The following is a 20,462-nucleotide window of genomic DNA, read 5'->3' as shown; positions in this document are numbered from 1 at the left end:
ATGGTTTTTTACTTCATTTTGTTCAATTTATTAATCTTTCATGGTGTCTGTATTTTGAGTTATTAGTTAGAAAGTCCTTCACTATTCCAAACTTCTGTTTTTTTGTTGTTTGTTTTGTTTTTAAATGACAGGTTTTCATTCTGTTGTTCGGGCTGGAGTGCAAGTAGCAGGATCCTAGCTCACTGTAGCTTTGTAGTCCCGGGCTCAAGTGATCTTCCTGCCTCAGCTTTGAGAGTGTTGGGATGACAGGAATGAGCCACTGCACCTGGTGTAAACCTTCCATCTTATTAAATGTTTTGTATTTGTCTTTCCTATTCTGGTTTGTTTCACTCATTCCATTCTACCCTCTCTATTAGCTTAAAAAAAAGTTAATGTTACTATGTACTTTTTTCCTCTTTCTGAAGCCTCTGAAACTCTTAGGATACTGTAAATTCACTTGTCCATCTCCTGACATGTATTTTATTTTTGTCATGTACTTTCATTCTCTGTTTCTTTAAGAATTATAGTGGTTTTGTTAGGTGCTTGTTGAGGATTATGCTTGTCACTTAAAATGAAACAGTTTGTGTAAATTTGGTGTTGTTTTTCTTTGAATTCTATATAGAACTTCATGAGAAACTGAAACTTTTCTGGGAAAATTTCTGATAAATTTGTTTTTTGGCAAAATTATAGGGACACTCCCTTTTCTCTCCTTTCTCTTTTCTGTCTTCCCTCCCTGCCTTCCTCTCTTTCTCTTTCTTTCTTTCTTTTTTTTTTTTTTTTTTAGCAGTGTATCACTTTGTTGCCCAGTGAGCCAAGATCAATAGGTGAGAGTGCAGTGATGTAGTCATAGCTCACTGCAGCTTCAAACTCCCGGGTTCAAATGATCCTCCTGCCTTAGCCTCCTGAACAGGTGGGACCACAGGCACACCATGCCTGGCTAATATTTTTTCTTTTTCTATTTTTTGTAGAGACAAGCGGTCTCGCTTTGTTGCCGAGGCTGGTCTCGAACATCTGGGCTCAAGCTATCCTCCTGCCTCATCCTCCCAAAGTGTTGGGATCACAGGCCTGAGCTGTGGGCCCAGCCTATTTTTATATACTTAAGTCAATTTTGGTGCGCTCTATTTTTCCAAGAAATTTGACAACTTTGTACAAGTTGTTGAAACTGTTGGACTAACATTGCCAATAGTATTTATTTATTTATTTATTTATTTATTTATTTATTTATTTATTTATTTTTGAGATGGAGTCTTGCTCTGTCACACAAGCTGGAGTGCAGTGGCACAATCTTGGCTCACTGCAGACTCCACCTCGCAGGTTCAAGTGATTCTCTGCCTCAGCCTCCCAAGTAGCAGGAATTACAGGCAGGCACCACCATGCCCAGCTAATTTTTTTTATTTTTAGTAGAGAGAGGATCTTGCCATGTTGGCCAGTCTGGTCTTGAACTCCTGTCCTCAGGTGAACCACCCACCTTGGTCTCCCATAGTGCTGGGATTATAGGCGCAAGCCACTGCACCCGGCCGCCAATAGTATTTTATTATTATTTTGTTAATTTTGCTAGCATTGGTGGTTATTACCCGATTGTTATTCCTGATGTTGGTGAATTTTTTTTTAACTTAATTTTTTTTTTTTTTGAGATGGAGCCTTGCTCTTGTTACCCGGGCTGGAGTGCAGTGGCAGGATCTCGGCTCACTGCAACCTCCACCTCCCTGGTTCAAGTGATTCTCTTGCCTCAGCCTCCCGAGTAACTGGGAGTACAGGTGCATGCCACCACACATAGCTAATTTTTTCTATTTTTAGTAGAGACGGGGTTTCACCATGTTGGCCAGGCTGGTCGTGAACTCCAGACCTCACGTGATCCACCCGCCTCGGCCTCCCAAAGTGCTGGGATTACAGGCGTGAGCCACCACACCCGGCCAGATGTGGGTGATTTGTGTTCTGGATTTTTCTTTGTTTTAATTTTAATTTTCATTTTTTTGACCAGTCCAAATAGAATTGTTCAGTTTTGTTGACCTTTTTAAAGAAAGTTTTGGGCTTTGTTAATTTTTTATGCCATCTCCCTGTTTTCTATTTTGTTAAACTTCTGCTCTTTATTATTTCCTTCCTACTACTTGTTATATAACTATATAACTACGTGTTATATTTTCCTCTTCTTTTCTAACTTACAAAGGTGGAAACTTAGGTCTTTTCTTTTAGATATTCTTTTCTAATGAAAATATATATGCTGTAAGTTCCTCTCTGTTGCTTTTATTGAATCCCACAAATTGTGTTATTTTTGTTTTTGCCACTGTTGTTGTTTTGAGACAGGGTCTCAATTTGTCACCCAGGCCGGAGGGCAGTGATGTGATCTCGGTTCACTGAAGCCCCAACCTCCTGGGTTCAAGCGATCCTCCTGTCTTAGCCCCTCAAGTAGCTGGGACTACGGGTGCACGCCACCTTATCTGGCTAATGTTTTTGTATTTGTCGTAGAGACAGGGTTGCACCATGTTGCCCAGGCTGGTCTCAAGCTCCTGAGCTCAAGCCATTAACAGGCATTAGCCACCACTGCCCCAGCCTACATCTCAAGTTTTGATAAATTTCATATTTGTTGCCATTCCGTTCAAGACATTTTCCACTTTCCCTTGTGACTTTCTCTTCACTATCTTAGTCTATCTTGGACAGAAGTAGAAGTCTTCTGCTGTTTGTTCTTAACATTGATTTTCCCTCTTACTTCTCTTCTGTTTTTTTGTGATTATTTTTGAGTGCTGTATTTTAATCAGTTTAACAATGCAACGGTTAGTATTGCATAATTAATTACATTAAATTGCCTTAAATTGCCTTTTTGGCCATATCTCTTCCTATATAGATAAGTATTTATATTTATATAGTGGTTGCTGTATGGATTATAATTTTCTTATCAGTAAATTGAGTCTACTGAGTGTATCCCTTTTTTGTTTTTTTTCTTTTTGAGACAGAGTCTTGCTGTGTTGCCCAGGCTGGACTGCAGTGGCAGTATCTTGGCTCACTGCAAGCTCCACCTCCCAGGTTCAAGCAGTCCTCCTGCCTCAGCCTCCTGCGTGGCTGGGACTACAGGCACACACAACTACACTCAGCTAATTTTTGTATTTTTAGTGGAGACATGGTTTCGCTATATTGGCTAGGCTGCTCTGAAGCTCCTGACCTCAAGTGATCTGCCCGCCTTGGCTATCCAAAGTGTTGGGATTACAGGCGTGAGCCACCTCACCCGGCCTGTGTGTACGACTTAACACGAAATGTAGAATGAAACCATATAGACTTCTTTTACCTGTTGCATTTCCAGATTTTGTTATAGTTTTATCAGAAAGCTACGTACATTCACAAACCAACCAGTGTTTTAATATTTAATGTAAATGGTCATTTGCATTGTAAATGAGTGTGAAGGCATTAATGTTTTATATGTTCATTATATATTCAGTGTGCCTCCATGTTTATCACTCTTCATGTTTTTCTTCAGTTCTGAGCTTAATTCTGGAATCGTTTTCCTATTACCCAAGGAAAATTGTTTGGTGTTCCCTTTAATGGAAATCTTTTAAAAAATGTTTTCTGGCTTTATTTAGTTATCTAGTTTTTTGTTTGATAACTTGCCTTTTGTTTTTAAAATTTTCATTTCTTTCCCTTAGTTTTCTGTAGTTTTATTAACGTCACTTGGTGTATATCTGTATTTACTCTGATTTATAGTGGTTCTTCAGTCAGTGGCTTTGTGTCTTCTGTTCCGGAAAATTTTCAGGTGTTATCAATATATAAAAGAATATTAATATTGATAGTGAATGTTGGTATACATTTAGTGAGTAAAATTAATCTGTAGGAAACTCTTTATATTTTTAACACCTTTAGTTAGTTGGATTTTGGTCCCAATTTTACATTTTGTGATGATCACTTCTCATTTTCTGCTTAATTCCTATCACCCATTTATTTATTTTCATTTTTATTTACTGGGAAACAGTAAAATTGAAGTAAGGCTGTTTTATAACTCTTAAAAACCTTCAGAAAAATATATTTCAATACAACTTTGGGAATTCTTTAGATTTGGTCACTATTTGCTGTCACACAGGATCGTGGTGTTGGTACCATTTGATTGGGTGTTGCATATTTGTATCCATGTTCCTTTGAAGGGTTAGTACGTCTGATGTCCCGAGTGTTTATTTCTCATTCTTTTTAATGGTAGATATTCATACACTGAAGCTTTAAGGCTTATTTTTCTTTTAGTTTCTAATTTTTAAATTACGATCTTTCCCTTGTTGAATGGGGCTATTTCTTTTTAAAATAAAAACTACAAGGGTCCCCTGTCTTACGAATGAGCAGCTTAGGCCTCTAATACTCTGGTCCTTGTATATGAATTACTTAAGAGTGTGTATCTGTATATCCTTTGATGCTGAATGCTTTGATTTATTTTAATGACTAGCAAAAATTTTGAGATTATAAAATTGAACATTTTTCTTCCTAGGTATAATAAGCATATTGAAATGTTCATTTTCTAAATGAGAGATGATGTGTATAAAATTTTAAAAATGGACTTTGAAGATTGTGCAAATATAATTTTCTTATTGCTAATTATAGACATGATGTTATCCCATTTGGTAGTTGGGAAAAAATGTCTAACAATTTAATAAGATTGTATAACCTTTACATTTGCATGGAATTTGAACTTTTCTATAGTGATTTTTATCTAGTTTACACCAGTTAGATGTGGCACCACCAACTTTTAAACACCTCAAATAACTCTCATCTTCGTACTTAATTATGCAGTGGTACAAGTGTTTTAAACAGAAATGTGAGATGCTCTTTAGTAATGCTTTGAAAAGTGCATATGTCTAATACTGACATTTCCTTTAATGTTTTTATTTTTTTCTTTATTTGCTCTATCAAATATAATGTGCAGGAATTTTTTCTTATTGAATTGCAGAGATAAATTTTTAGAAAACTGTATACCTTAATACTGATGGTATAAAAGTCTTCTTGCTTTCCCTAGTGCATAAAGTAACACTTCCAATATTTACTTTTCTATTCTTCAGTGGTACAATCATGGCTCACTGCTTCCTGGAAGTCATGGGCTCCAGCAGTCCTCCTGCCTCAACCTCCTCACTAGGTGGGACCATAGACACACGCCACCATGCCTGGCTAATTTCTTTGACTTTTCTCTAGAGACACGGTTCACCTGTGTTTCCCAGGCTGCTCTCAGACTTCTAGACTCAAGGATCCTGAACCTCCCGCCTTGACCTCTCAAATTGTTGAGATTACACGTGTCAGTCACCACATCCGGCCTAAATTTCTTATGTGCCATGGTACTGCAAAATGTCATAATAAGGGGCAGCTGGATGGAAGGTGTAGGAGGACACTGTAGTGCCTTTTCAATATTTCTGTATATCTAAAATAATTTGAACAGAAAACATTTATTTTAAAACATGAAGGGGGTTATCCTTCCATAAGGGTAGAGTACAAAGGCAGGCGCACGGTGTTGTTGGAATTCAGAATGCTGGTGGCAGGACTGGGGGTGCTGGGAGGGGCTGGACATGGTTGACTTTGTGATCCGGGGGCTGGTGTGTTCCATCTGTGAAGGTCTTTCGAGCTGCACACTTTCTTAATAAATTTTCATAAGTTTAACAAAAAATAAAATGAGGATGTGAAGCTGGCTTGGGTTGTTAAGTCTCGGGAAGTTATCCAGCTATGAGCCCTGCCCCAGATGCTTCTAGAAGGCCTGGAGGGAACTGAGAACTTTCCAAGTAGAGGAGCAGGGGCAAGGCCCTGCGGTGGGAGCGCACTGCTGCTCGTCCCTAGCTGCGAAGGGGGTGTCCTATGGAATCATTGCTGGGTGCAGTGCAGGGCTGGAAGTCCATGTCCACATTGTGGCTCAGTGCAGTGAAAGCCAATCTCACCCCCTCCGCAGGGTGTTCCGCCTGCCAGCAGGTGGCCAGCTGGTCTTCCTGGGATACGGTGCCACTGTAGAAATTAGGTGCAAGTCTCTTGTCCGCAGATGGGGTGCCCTGTTGCAGTGGGATGTCTCCCAACCTCCCTCAGTCCTGATGGGCCTGGGTAGGGTCTGGTGTCAGGGTTCCCATGGGCTTCCAGAGCTGGCCCTGTCCCACAGTCCCGGGGTCATCCAGGACACATTCAGAAGGGACACGGACCCAGCAGGTCTGTTCGAAATCATAATGGGGGAACCAAGGGCCCCCTACATCCAGGTCCGTTGGGAGACGGGGCATCGAGTTCCACTCCAGGAATGTCCAGGAACCCTGAGGTCTTCGCTGAGCCGGGGCCGGGCTGGGCACACCCTGAGTGCCCACAGGGTAGGTGTCTTCCCGGACAGCCCCACCAGGACAGGATGTGGAAGAACAAGGTGCCCATGGTGGGGAAACCAACGAAATGGGCCGCTGGAACCAGGCTGATGGGCCTGGAGGGGCCTGCCTGTGCCCCTTACAGAGGGTCGTCCTGCCACTTGAATACAGCACAGGCCTAGGTACCGAGGACCCTTGCTCGGGTTTGGCTGAAAGGAAAACAGTCGTGGTCAGCGTCTCCAGTGAGCCCATGCAGGCCTTTCCCGGCCAGGCCCCACCTGCCTGGGTCTCTGGAGTCCTCAGGGTCTCTGTGTGGCCCCGTGATCTGACACTGAGGACACACCTGTAGTCTGCTGATCCCAGGGGAGAGGTGTGTGCCACCTGGCATGGGGAAGCTGTTGGGGGATGGCAGGTGGCTCCTAGGACTGTCCCCAGGGTTCGGACTGGCTGGGGGCTTCCTACCACACACCCTCGTCCCAGGGCTATTGGGCCAGGGATACAGCCCCCAGTGAGAACTCAGGTGGGAGGGGACTTGGATGTCACCCTTTGCCACCTCACATGGGGACCCATCTCCACAGTGGGTGATTGGACTTGGACATGGGTCACCCTCTGCCCTCCTGGGTTGCCCAGTCCATGCCAGGACTGACTGTTCCCACATCTGCCTGAATTCTTGGCTCTGGCTCTCGCCCGGGGTCCCGCTTGTGCCCTCTCCCTGAATGCTCTGTGAGTGAGGGACACCCGATTCCCTTGTCTCCCTGGCTCAAGGCTGGTTGTCCTGGCAACCTTGGAGGAACGTGCAGCAGTGAGGGGCCTCTGCTGCTCTCTGAGGCTGTGGGTGCTTGCAGCCAGGGGCAGGGTTTCCCACAAATGGGTGTGGCTCCTTTAGTGCCCTTGAGGGTCCTGTGATGGGGAGACAGAGACACTGTGGAATGTGGGAGGGAGCTTGTTGGAGGGTCATGCCCACATTGCCCTCCTGCGTGCACAACACATCCAGTACACACGCACTGAGCACCTGCCCTGAGGACCGGTGGGCCTCCTGTACTTTCTTAGAGTCCAGGAGGAAGAGGAGGAGGAAAATGTGAAGAGGAAGGCCCAGGTAGTAGGGTTGTGGGTCTTAGGCACTCCCCCACTATTGACTGCCCCAGAGGGTGACATGGGAGAGGACATGGCACTGGAGCCCACCTGGGGGTGGCAGGTCCCCTTGCTTCCTTGTTAGTTTCTTCGTAGAGGCCCTAAGATGCTTGAGCACAGAGTCATCATCCAACTCCCAGGTACGGAAGAACTGGTTCTGAAACCGTGCCCACAGGCCAGACCTGGACGTCTTCATGAGGCGCTCTAGGGACAGGGTGGACATCAGGCCAGGAGAGTTCCCTGGGAGGGGCACAGCTGATACCCTGTGGCCACTTCAGTCTCCCACTGGGCGGTGCCAGAACCTTTTGTGGCCACCCCAGGGGCCCAGATGTGCACAGGAGCCTGTGGCTGGGGGACGACCTGGGCAGGGAAGTGCTCGCAACACTCCTGACTTTCATCTGGGTCATGTGGGGGACGGGCTCGGTGTCACTGTGCCTTGCCCAGCCCACCTGGCCAGACTTCCCTCTAGGCCAGAACAGAGGATCATGAGGACAGTGTGAGGAAGCTGCCCTCGGGTAAGTCGGGGTCTGACCCCAGGGCTCCCCAGGCTCCACTGGGCACATGGAGACTTACTCCTCTGAACTTTAAAGGCAATGCTTGTCATCGGCATCAACACCTGTTCTCCTTCCAGCAAATACACGTCCCACAGGCGCAGGGTGAGCCCAAGAGAGATCTGTGGGGACAGCAGGTGTGGGAGACTGTAGCCCTTCCAGGCTGGGGCTGGTGGCTCGAGCTGAGCCCACTGGGGCTTCAGTCCCCAGAGTCAGTGACCTTCGCCATGAGGGTTTCCTGAGCCCTCCAGGGCGCTGGGTCAGACAAGGTCTTGCAGCTCCTCATGGGGGGCACTCATTGGAGGGGGATGTGGCTCCTGGAGAGAGGGGCTTGCCCAGGGCATGAGGCTTCCCTGAGCCCTCCCAAGTCAGGTCTTGGCCCAGTCTGCCTATAAGGCGGGGCCTGAGTCCCAGTTATTGCCCTGGGATGACCCCTCCTAGGCAGAGGGTTTTGTTTGGGTGTCCTGTGGGGACCCCCCTGTGGGCGGAGCCTCCTGTGGGCTATGGGTGAGCCAGACCCCCGGGCTGGGGAAGCAGGGCACTGCAGGGCAAGGAGGGTCCCTGAGCCAGGGTCTCCCTATGCCTTCTTACCTCGTCATTCAACATCTGGAGAAGCCAGCCTAACGAGGAACCCTGTGCACAAAGACCTTCCTTGTCCTGATGGGAGGAACAGAGGTGCTCAGGGCCCCCTGGGCTGCCCTAAAAACCTCCCTCTTCCAGGGCCTCTGAAGACCCTTCTCCTAGTGCAGAACTCTGGGCAGTGTCCAGGGCTCCCCACAACACCGTCCCCTTCCCACACTCCCAATGGGCACACTGCCCTTTGCCCTGCTCTGCGGGAGCTGGGCCCCCATCCCTGTGCCTCTGTCATATAGACCAACTCCCAGCCCATGGAGAACCCGACATCCCAGGTCACGCAGTGGCTGGGACTCAGCCAGTCACCAGCCCCACGGGATGCAGGGCCTCTGGAGAAGAGCCCAAGCTTGTTCACCAGATGCCATAAACTCACCAGATGCCACATGGTCTTGGGTTGTGACATGGGTACCACATGCTCCTGATGGTCTTGGAGCCCCTGGACTGTCCCGCCATTTGGGCTGTGGAATCCTGAGAAGCCCCCAGCCCGTCAAGAAATCAGAGCCTTTCCCCAAGATGTGGAGCCATCAGCTGGAAGAGCTGGGCAGCTGGAGAGACCCCCAAACTGCAAGGCCTTTCACCCTCCCACCTGGTGACCCCACCATGCAGCCTTTGCCCTGGGGACGTGGGTCAGGAACATCCCCTGGAGCCTGGCTGGAGGTTCCCCTGGACGCCTCCTGGACCAGGGTGCAAAAAGGGCAAGCCTGACTTGAGGCCACCACATGGCGACCAGAACAGGGTGGGTGCTGGGCTTCCTAGTCGTCTCCTGGAAGTGGGGTCGGGCCAGGGGACACGGGATGGGGAGATGCTGCCACCTGGGCTTGGTCGGCCCATTCGTGGGCACCAAGGGCAGCAGGAGCCCGGATAGATGGAGGGCAGGAGGACTCTCAGGGAGGGGAGAGTCAGCTGCACAGAATCAGAGCCGGAGGGCGTGGCAGCAGGACACAGAGAGTGGCCACGGGGAGGATGAGATGCCCTCCGCTGATGGGGATGAAAGTCGTCTGACTTGGGCTTTGGGGGTCAGCCGCGGACTCCTGTGGGACCCTCAGCAGAGATACCCTGAAGACTCCCAAGGAGCTGGCTACACAAGGAAGGTGCCTTGGCTGAAAGCCGAGATCACCTGGCCAGGGTGGCCATCCCTGGATCTGGCTGCATGAGGTCCCATGGGCAGCTGTCCACCTACCCTGCAGGGAGTGCCTCTCCCTGGCCAGCAGCTGCGCCAGTGCCCAGAACGCATCCTCCTCAGGCAGATAAAGGAGGAACAAGGCCGCGATGGGGCTCAGGTCCCTGCAGTAGCCCACCTCCTGCAAGAGCCAGAGTCACCGTGGAAGGACATCACCTGGGAGGACTGAGGTCACCTGGGAGGACTCATGTCATTGGAGAGGGCAGAGGTGACTGGGGAGGCTTCCTCTGAAGAAGAGGCTTCCTCAGGGTGCAAATTCATTTCATGACAAGAGCCAAGTCCATCAGGCACTTCAGCACCTTGTCCAAAATGTCTCCTGATGGCACCGTCCCATGTGCGACCCTGCCAAGCTCCTGGGCTTTGGGGCAGCCCCAGGAGGAGGGCGTCATTTCTTGTTCTGAGAAGTGGTGGTCAGACCCAGGTGACACCAGGAGTCCAGGCCCCGACTCCTTTGTGTCTCAGCTTGACCCCTTGAGGCCACCCCCTTGCTTGGAGGTTTATGCCAGCAGTGAGCTGGAGTCCTACATCCTATATCCTGGTGGGTCACAAACACTAACTTTAAGAGAAGCGACGGCACCAGACACCCACTCCTGTGAACAGGGAAATACTGCCCGGGAACGTCACTGCCGGGAATACTCACCGGGTTATACTCCGAATATGCCAGGAGGATGTAGAATAGTTCCCGCTGCCTAGGAGACAGAGAAAGGGGGCTTTTGCTTGTTTTGTGCAGATGTTGTTGGTTTCACTTTGTCCACAAAGCCTAACAAACAAATCCCATTTCAGGTTCAGATGATTCACCAGATAAGCAGTGAGCTCTTCAGGGCCTTTGAGGAAATATTTCAGTAAAATCCACATCTGTGATATGCAGATAGCCCAGTTGTACAGAGATTTGCCTGATCCTTTTCACTCTAAATGATTTTCTTTATTTTTTTTCAGTTTGCACACACGCCAGTTCAGTCTTTGGGTGTACAGTTCCTCCACGGTTCTAAACCAATGGGCAGAGTCTCCCGGCCACCGCTTCAGCCCCTCCTGGAGTGACTCCTTCATCTTCCAAGTCTCCAGGGTGGCCCCTATGTACCCAGCCTCTCCCTGATCCGTCAGCCCCTGGCCACCCTGACTGCTTCTCAGTCCCTATGATTTGTTCTTTTCCAGAATGGCCTAGGAATGGGAATCCTACTGTGGTAGCTTATTGGGTCTGGCTTCTTTCCCTCAGCAAAATGCATCTAGGATCCACCTACGTTCGTCCGGCCATCAGTGGCTCGTTCCCTTTTCTCACTGGGTCTTCCGTTTGGAGGGAAGACCAGCCTTGCTCTCCCCATTCCTGTGTTGAAGGCCATCCCCGAAGTCTCCGTGTATGAGTGACGATGAATTAAGCAGTGAACATCTTACGTGGATGTCAGTTTTCAAATCAGTGGTTTCAATATCTGAGACACTTTGGGGACACGTGGTTCAAGTCCATTGAGCTTTGTGAGCCACTGCCCAACTGGCTGTCAGAGTGGCTGTGCCATGTCACGTTCCCAGCAGACAAGGATGAGTTTCCAGGACCCCTAATTGCCCCAGCATTTGGTGATGTCAGTGTTACCTCAGGAGGCTCAAGGGCCCTCTGTCCTGCTACCCTCCCGTGAGTCCTACCATGGGTCCCCGTGGGTCAGGGAGAACACTTTTCACCATTGTGCATGATTTTGTGCTGCCTTCTGTCTCCTCAGGATCCCCCTGTGTTCTGGCCCCACGTGTTCCAGTCTGGCCCAGGGCTTGGAACCAGGGAGGTGCTTGTTTCATGGTGCCGGCTGCTCCCTGGGCCAGGAGTGCTCTTGGTAGCTCTGTCATCCCTCCTAGGTGACCCTGGCTTCTGCTCCGGGGAAGCCCCCATCCCTTTCGTTCACTCCATGTCTGCTGGGACCCTGTGGCTCCCATAGGCTTACTTGGCTCCGTATCGATCCCTGAAGAAGATGTGAGTCCTTAGTGTCCCGCTCACGTCCAGGTCGATCTGGTGGATGTGTTCAGATGACCTCTTGCCCTTCTCCTTCATGACCTGTAGGGCAGGGCCAAGAGGAGGAAGCAGCCTCAGAACAGGTGGAAGACTCCCTGCCCCAAATGGCAGTCAGCCCACAGTCAGCACTCTGGGAAGGAAGGGAAGCAGGAAGGTTTCCTTCTGCACAAAGCTGCTTTTTGGCTTGTTACTGAAGCCGGGGAGGGTCACCAGAGCCGAGTTTGTCTGTGGTGACTATGTCACCGTCTGTGCCCAGGATGTGCATCTGACCATCCCACCCAACCCCAGGCTGGGCTTGATGCTCCCTCCAGCTGGAGACCTGGGCCCCTGCCACGGCCTGTCCTGTTTGTTGTGCTCTGGCTGAGCGTACCTTGTATGTTCTGGGGTTTTTCGACTTGACTTCCTGTATGTTAAGGAGGACTGACCACACTTGGCCCCGGATGTTCGTGGGAATGCCCTTATATACTCGATCTATCAGCTGTGGGCAGAAAACAACCTGGTGTCACAGGCCACGGGGCAACCCCAGTGAGGACCAGAGCCCGAGGATTCTGGAAATGGTTGGTTTTTGCGCCATGATTCCTCGTTAGAGGTGACATTAAGCTGGGACAGCGTCTCCCTTCCCAGGATTGAAAGAGTGGATGGACAATCAGAGTCGGGACTGTGATCTGAACCTTTTCCTTCCTTTGGGTCACCAGGGCATCCCTAGCCTTGAGCTCCGGGTGGTCCCAGCCTTAGATTCAGATTCCCTCCCAGCAAGGTGATGCTTGCACAAATAGGCAGGCAAACCACCGACCAGGCCTGCAGTCCTCTGGGAGAGTACAGTGTGCCACCCACCCTCTGAGAGGCTGACGGTGCCAGGCCACAGCCATGGGTGCCTGTCCCATGTCTCTGCAGAGAGTGGTTCCGGGGCCTCTCCCTCCACACATTACCTTTGTGCTGTTCTTGTATGTCTCCCATTGTCCCAGCATTTCCATCCACTTGCTCTTTCGTGTTATCTCCCGCCGCATTTGCTGTCAAATGAGGAATGTTGGCATTAGGGGAGCTGCCAGGCTTTCCGGAGCCGCCCGTGGATGCTGGATCTTGGGCTCTGGAGCCCTGGTGGACCCAGCTGGAGGGAGCCAAGGAAGGGCAGACCCGAAGGGTTGAGAGCCTTTGAGCAAATGAGCGCCATGGGCTGGCTTTGGGACCCCAGGACGTGCCATCCTTAGGCTACAGACACACCAGTCTTAGGTCAGGTCCCAGCCTCTAGGTGGGGTCAGGTGGGGTCCTGACACAGGCGGGCAGCCACCCCCAAGCCACAACTGTGGTTCTCACTTTGGAATTTTATCAAACTGCCCAAATTACAGTAACTTGGGGTGAGATCCAGCAGGGACTGCTGCCCCTCCCGGTGATAGCGTGTTGCCCTCACCCGCCACCGCCCCAGCCAGCTGCCTCCTCTGCCTCACTGACCACCCACCCAGTCCCCACACCCCTTGACCAGCCCCCGCATGCATCAGGCTCTTACCTTCACCTCCCAAGCAGTGGCAGGAGGCAGCTCTGTCTCACTGTAAGGCAATCCAGGCAGAACTGAGGACCTGCACAGGGCCTGGAGCTGCCCCAGACTGGGACCCAACCCCCAGAAAGGACAGGCTCTGTCCGTATCCAGCTCAGGGGTCAGCCCAGGAGAAGGCACAGGGAACGGAGGACAAGGGCCTTCCTGTGGGGCTGACTCCCAGGAGGGGGAGGACCTGGGAGAATAAGGAGTGCGGGGCCAGCCTGGGCGGGGTTACTGGGGCCCCTGGCGTGGGGGGGCGGTCAGGCTGCATAATGGGGCTGCCTGTCCTGGACTCGAGGTGGTGCTTTCTGCTGAAGCTGAGAAAGGTCAGGCCTGAGATGGGATGGGGGCCACCCAGGGTGGGCGACCGGGCCCTCACAGGAGTCCCTCAGGGAGTGACTGCATCACCCCACCAGGGTCAAGGCAGCCTGCCCTGAGACCTGCCCGGTGAACTCCTGGTGTACCAGGGGCCCATCCCACTTGACAGCCCCAAGGCCCTTGCAGGTTCTGACTCCCAGCTTCCACCTGCCTCTCCCTGCACCTGACCCACACACCCTGTGTTTCAGAAGTGGCACGGCTCATCAGCTCCCTCCCACCCTACCTCCCCCGGGATCCTCTGTCTCTCCATCCTATGATCCCTAAGGGATGGGCTCCTGGCTGGGCTCCTCTTACCTGGCCCCAGATCCCTTCCCAGCACCAGACTCAGGGTCTTTAGCCACAAGCCCTGCTACCTCCCTGGCCTTAACATGAGATGCCCATAATGGGGCCCTGCCCATCTTCTCCCCCATTCCCCTAGGGCCACAGGCCCCACTGTCTCCATGCCTTTCCATCTTCCCGATGGGGGCAGTGAGGGCTGTAGCTCTAGGGAAATGAGGGAGGACAGGGGCAGGTGGGCCCTCAGAGACCTGCTGGACAACAGCCCTGAGGCTGGGCCAGGCGTCCCTTCACCCTGTGGCCACAACACTTGGATCTCACTGGGGTTGTCTCCAAGTAGAGGGGGCCAGACCCTCAGGCTGCCCCACTCCTCTTGTACTAACTTGTGGACAGAACTGCTGAGAGTCCAGGGGCCTCACCTAGCCCAGTCTCCATTCCCATCCACTCCCTAGATGGGCCCCGCACCTCTGGCCTAACAACAACCTCAGGCTGGACCTGCAGGGGAGCCAGGGAGGAGTTCTGACCCTGGAAAAGAGGTTGGCCCGACCCGGTGAGACAGTCCTGCCTCAGAAAGGCCTTTCTAAAAGCAAACCCATCCCTGAGCTGAGACAGATGCTTTAGGGGTGAGGGGAGCACAGAGGACTCACTGCACAATCCCGAAGCAATCAATGCTGCTGTAGATTCCAACAGGCTCAGGTCCTGAGTCCTCTGGCAGCCCAGCTCGGTGTCCCTGTAACCCAGAGGGAGCCTTGGTGAGGGGTCCAAGGCAAAGGGTGCAAGGGCCTGTGGGTAGTGGCCACCCATGCCCACCCTGTGCTCCTAGGGAGCCCAGGACCCTTTGACCAGGGCTCACTGGAAGAGGCCTCCCTCCAAGGAGCAGACCGACCTGTACCTTCTCATACTTCGTAATGATATTATCTCGCTCCTGTGCCCGTAAACTATCTGCATCCTCTGCGATTTCCATCCTGTGAGCCAAAAATCATCTAAAAGTTACATTGTACCCGAGAGCTTCAGAGAAAACCTGAATCGTTCCCACCGGGCTCCCAGATGCCGGCTGGCTGCGTAACCCCCATTCCACCACCACCCCCAGGTAAAAAGGAGCCAGACCCAGTGGCCCACACCTGCATGAATCTCTGGAGTCTCAAGCCCCAAGCAGGGGTGGGCATCATCCCAAGGACTTGAGGATAGTGCGACCTGGACAGAGAATCCCGTCGTCCCCAAATGCCATGAAATGGGGACACACCTGTCCCAGCAGGTTGAATAGTGTCCACCTGCCAAGGGCAAAGGGTCCATAGTGGGCTATTCCAGGGATGTGGAGGCAGACTGGGGTCAGCGACCAGAGGTCTCTGTACAATCTGCCTCCTGAGATGCTCAGGGACCACAGAGATGCCCAGTTTCCTACAGGGAACAAGATCTCTCCTGACTGCTCTGTTCTCCGCTCATCACTTTGGCTCCCGTGGCCCTTCAGTCTGAACAGTGAAGCCACTTTAGGAATAATGCCAGCTGAGCAGGAGGGTGTTCGGTTTGGGGATGAAAATGATCTATTGTGCTCGTGGAAACCCTCACTCGGGGAGGGACTGTGGACTCCACTATTCTGAGCTGTCCCCACAGGAGGGGGCTTCATTTTCCTGGGTCCCTGAGGAAGGACCATGGGTCCTTGATCCTGGAGAACACCTGGATGGACTGCCCCTCCTGGGAACACTCGGGGCAAAAGGAGGGCGAGGCCTCAAGAGGACCAGATAGAGCAAGAAATACTTGGAGAGAACCCCAGTGCCTGGACCCCTTTGAACAGAAGGGAAGATAGTCTCCCCCAGCCAGCCCTCCAGGGCTCCTTCATTTTCCACAGCTGCCCAAGGGCAGAAGGTTCCCCAGGATAAGGGACCATGTGTGTTCAGTGAGGCCCACAGCCACCATCAGGACCCAGCTTGGGGCACAGAGGTGTTCTGAGGACCTTCCTATCCCCCCCACCCACAGTGGATCCATCCCAGTGGCTCTGCCAGGACCAGGCTCTGCCCCATCGGGATGGAAAAACTGGGAAGACTTGGGATCTAGGGCAGGGAGGTCCCAGGGTTCAGGCCTGAATTCCAGCACAGCACACGGCAGGGCTGAAAGCAAAACCCAGGGTCCTGTCTGGATTCCCAGGCCGGTTACCGCCTCTCTGACCCCAGACGTCTCACCTGTCGAATGGGTACACTAGGGAACGGCACTCACTCTGTGAAGCCACCATGAAGACGAAAGAGCCAATCGTCTACACAGGCAGTGTAGAAGAGGCGCCCGGTGGGTGCTCAGGGATGACCCTCCTCGGTAGCTGCCCAGAGGCCAACACCACCCACACCACAGCCACTGTCCCCAAGTGAGCCTGGAGGGAAGAGAGCAGGTCGCACTCACCTGATTCTGATGAATCAGCTGGCCTGCGTTATGCCTCTCAGGTAGAAAACCTTCGAGTCCACAAAACTGTTCCCAGATACCACTGTGCGTGTGTAACTGCCGTAGAACACAGAGGCAGGCCGGAGAGCGGATTGGTGCTAAGCACCAGTGACATTCTGAGGTCATGGCACGCATCACAATGGGGACTTGCCCAGTTCAGCAGGGCCCAGAGTCAGGGTCCTCCGCTGCCTGAGGCGGCCACACGCCTGCCTGCAATGTGTTTGCACAAGTGCGTGGACACGTGTATGTGGGTAAACACATCTGTGCACGTGTGTGTGGCTTCTCTGTCCAGGCCTGGCTGTCCCACTCATGTGTGCACCCATTTCCTCATCACTGTCACCCCTGAGGCCCAGGGCCAGCATCAGAGCATACATGGGTGTTCCCTAACTTCAACCCTCCCTGCCCAGGGTGGTCTGGGATACACTTAGTGGTGGAGGAAAGTGACTGCTGCTGTTGAATTTCAGAACACAAATGCTAATACTATTACTTAATGGTCTTTTTAGTGTCTCTAATGGTATCTCTTTTTTCATTTCTGATATTTTAACTGGGTATTTCTCTCCATGACCCTTGGATATTCTAGCTAGAGGATCCTGTGGGGAAAGGGCTGGGCACACAGTAGGGGGTGACACTTCTAGACATGCTATCTAAACTCTGGTTCACCTGTCCTTCCACCCAGGGCCTAGAGGGGATGCCAAATTCCAGGCTCCAGAAAGAGCTTGGCATAAAATGAACCTTCAAGGGGAGGGCTTTGACCTGGGCTTTGTCTGCCTGTGCCATCCAAATGGAGTCTCAAGTCCTGAGACACGGTGTCCAGATGTCCCATTGCAGGGTCCTCCTGATCGGCACCCGCTCCCCTGTACTCATTAGCAACCTCATCCACCCTACTCTCAAAGCACACTTGGCCCTCATATCCGGGAGCTCTGCATTTGTGGATTCAGCAACAGCAGATGGAAAATATTCAGAAAATAAATTGGATGGTTATGTCTCTACTGAACATGTGCAGACTTTGTTCTTGTCATCATTCCCTAAGGAATACAGTATCACAACCATTTATGTAGCATCTGCATTGTATTACGTATCATAAATAATCTAGTAATGGTCTAACATATATGGGAGGATGTGCAGAGCTTACATGTAAATACTAGGCCATGTGATTTCAGGGACTTAAGCATCCATGGATTTTGGCATCCCCAGGATCCTAGAACTAATCCTCCATGGATACCAAGGGATGACTGTATAAACTCACACAGGAAGGCTTCTTATTGGAGGAAGGACCCAGTTCAGGATAGACAGGGACATCATCCCTGGACTACTGTCCATCTGTCCATCCATTTATCCATTGGCACCACCCTCTAGGACTGTCCCAGTGACAGTCATAGGCATGGGCCACTATGCCTGGCTGACTGTATTCGTTTCCAAAATATTTTCTTACACTCTTAGGATTACACTTCCTACTCCATTGCAATCAAGCTGGGTCATGTGATTTGTTTTGGCCAAATAAATGTGAGTAGAAATGATATGTGCTACCCTGAACAAGAGCTTTCAGAGCCACCATTTGGATTCTCCATACACTTGTTTCTTTCTGCCTCAAGACTGACAATGTCTCAGACAGGGACCTCCTGTCAGCCTGGATCCCCATGTGAGGAGGAATGTAACCTTGCTCAAGGGCCAGTTGTGAACTTTCTGGGAAGGGATTGTGACCCCAGGCAAGGTGGCTCTGCAGTTGAGGCAGATTTCAAGGGAGCTGACATTTGCAGGCTGTTTGCTGAGTGCCCTCTCCATATCTGGGTAGCAAGTACTTTAAAAGGGGATCTAGAGAGTACATCCCCACGTCTATTACACCCTACTCTCCTACAGCCTTTTATTTTCTTTTGCATAAGGCTGTAAATACCTCATTCCCCAAAATGTGCTTCTTAGCTATTTCCCTGTTCAAGGCATTGATCACATTTACATTTATATAATTTGGTTCTGAACACCAGGATGAGCTTCTCCTTGTTTTTTTGGGAATCTATATGACCAACAACTCCGCAGCACATATTTCCTCTTTCTCTTACTTCTAGATTTGACACAAGGGGCAATGGAAGGAGGGTCAAGACATTTGCTTAACTTATTCTACTTCATAGCAGAAAAAATTATTTATTTGAAATTGGAATGTATCTAAATTCTCCAGGTATCAGTGTCACTGAGATATTTAGTACCCACTAATATTGTCTGAGCTCTCATTATGTGTAAATAGACAAAGGTTTTTGTTTTTTAAACCTAGCGTCTTTCTATTAAGGTTTCTGAGAATTCCAGGAATGCTTCTACGTTCCACAGCCACTTCTTGCAATAAAGTGCTATACCAATGCCTCTGATAGTTTCTAGTTGGCTTGACATAATGGCGTTTCTAAGCTTCTGCTCCTCTGTGCTCCTCTGTATCCCAAGCATGGAAAGAAGTCACATCTTTCATTTCACAAATTAACAGTCAACACCTGGCCCAACAAAGCTAAGTAAAGCTTTGAGCATAGTGAAAAGCAAATATTTACATTATATATTAGCAGGAGGCTGAGGTGGGAGGATCATATGAGGCCAGCCTGGGCAGCATAGCAATACCCACCCCCCAGAAGACAAAAACAAAAAATTATCTGGGTGTGGTGGTGTGCTCCTGCAGTCCTAGCTATTCCAGAGGCTGAGGCGAGAGGATCGCTTGATTCTTGGAGTTCAAGGTCGTAGTGAGTGATAATCATGTCACTGCATCCTAGCCTGGGCATTAGAGTAAGACCCCATCTCTAACAAAATAATAATAAAACAATCAAAAATTTAAAATTGGGTATTAGATGTCAGTGTGCCCAGAGGCCTTTGACAACAGATGACCCTGATGGCCTTCTCTCACCTTGTCCCTGTGCTGCCTTCTACCATTTTTCTTCCTGAGACATTTGAAAATAAGTAGCAGACAGGGTTCCCATTGACCTCTAAATATTTCAGTAGGCATTTCCTTAAAAGACATGTATAGTACCATCATCAAAATCAGTAAATTAGCCCCAATACTATTATATAATCTATAGACTTTATTGAATTTTATCAGTTGTGCCACAAATGTCTTATGGCAAATGAGAAAAAATTCTGGTCTAGGATTTGATCTAATATCATGCGTTGTGTTGAGCTTTCTTTTCTTTTAAGTCTCATTTAATCTGGAGATGATAATCAGTCTTTGTCATATGTTTGCTGCTATTGAAGTGGATTGGCCTATTATTTTGCAGAGTATCTGATTTTGGGTCATTTCATGTGTTCTTATGATTAGATTCAGGTTATGCATTTTTGGCAAGAATTCCATAGAAGGGCGGTTATGGTTCTCAGTTCATGGTATTAGAAGGCATTTGATAGTGATTAGTTCCATTCCTGATGATGTTAACTCTGATCATTTGGATAAAGTGGCATCTGCCAGGTTTCCCCACTGTGCAGTTACAATTTGCTCTTTGCAATTAATAGATTTCTTTTTTATTCTCATTTAAGAAAGAGTTTCTTTAACACATTGAAAAAATCACACTAGCTCACCAGCAATGGACCCAAACCAAGAAGTAATACCTGATGTATCTGAAAAAGAATTCAGGAGGTTAGTTATCAAGCTAATCAGGAGGCACCAGAAAAAGGCAAAGCCCAATGCAAGGAAATCCAAAAAATGATACAAGAAGTGAAGGGAGAAATATTTAAGGAAATAATGTAAATAGAAAACAATAAAAACTTCAGGAAACGATGTTCCTGAAACACTTCTAGAAATGCAAAGTGCTCTGGAAAGTCTCAGCAATGGAACTGAACAAGTGGAAGAAAGAAATTCAGAGCTCGAATACAAAGTCTTTGAATTAACCCAATCCAACAAAGACAAAAAAAGAAAATATGAACAAAGCCTCCAAGAAGTCTAGGATTATGTTAATCCCAGCACTTTGGGAGGCTGAGGTGGGCGGATCACGAGGTCAGGAGATCGAGACCATCCTGGCTAATATAGTGAAAACCTGTCTGTACTAAAAATACAAAAAATTAGCTGGGGGTGGTGGCGGGTGCCTGTGGTTCCAGCTACTAGGGAGGCTGAGGCAGGAGAATGGTGTGAACCCGGGAGGCG

At 49.8% G+C, this 20,462-nt stretch overlaps 1 pseudogene; it reads right to left on the bottom strand.

Annotated features, from left to right (window-relative positions):
- Nucleotides 1-5,648: 5,648 nt before the first annotated feature.
- LOC104675114 lies at nt 5,649-14,903 on the bottom strand (annotated as a pseudogene).
- Nucleotides 14,904-20,462: the final 5,559 nt, after the last annotated feature.

Source organism: Rhinopithecus roxellana, chromosome 19 (genome assembly GCF_007565055.1).
Source record: "Rhinopithecus roxellana isolate Shanxi Qingling chromosome 19, ASM756505v1, whole genome shotgun sequence".
NCBI classification, from domain to species: domain Eukaryota; kingdom Metazoa; phylum Chordata; class Mammalia; order Primates; family Cercopithecidae; genus Rhinopithecus; species Rhinopithecus roxellana.
This window is presented reverse-complemented; position numbering and strand designations above follow the sequence as displayed.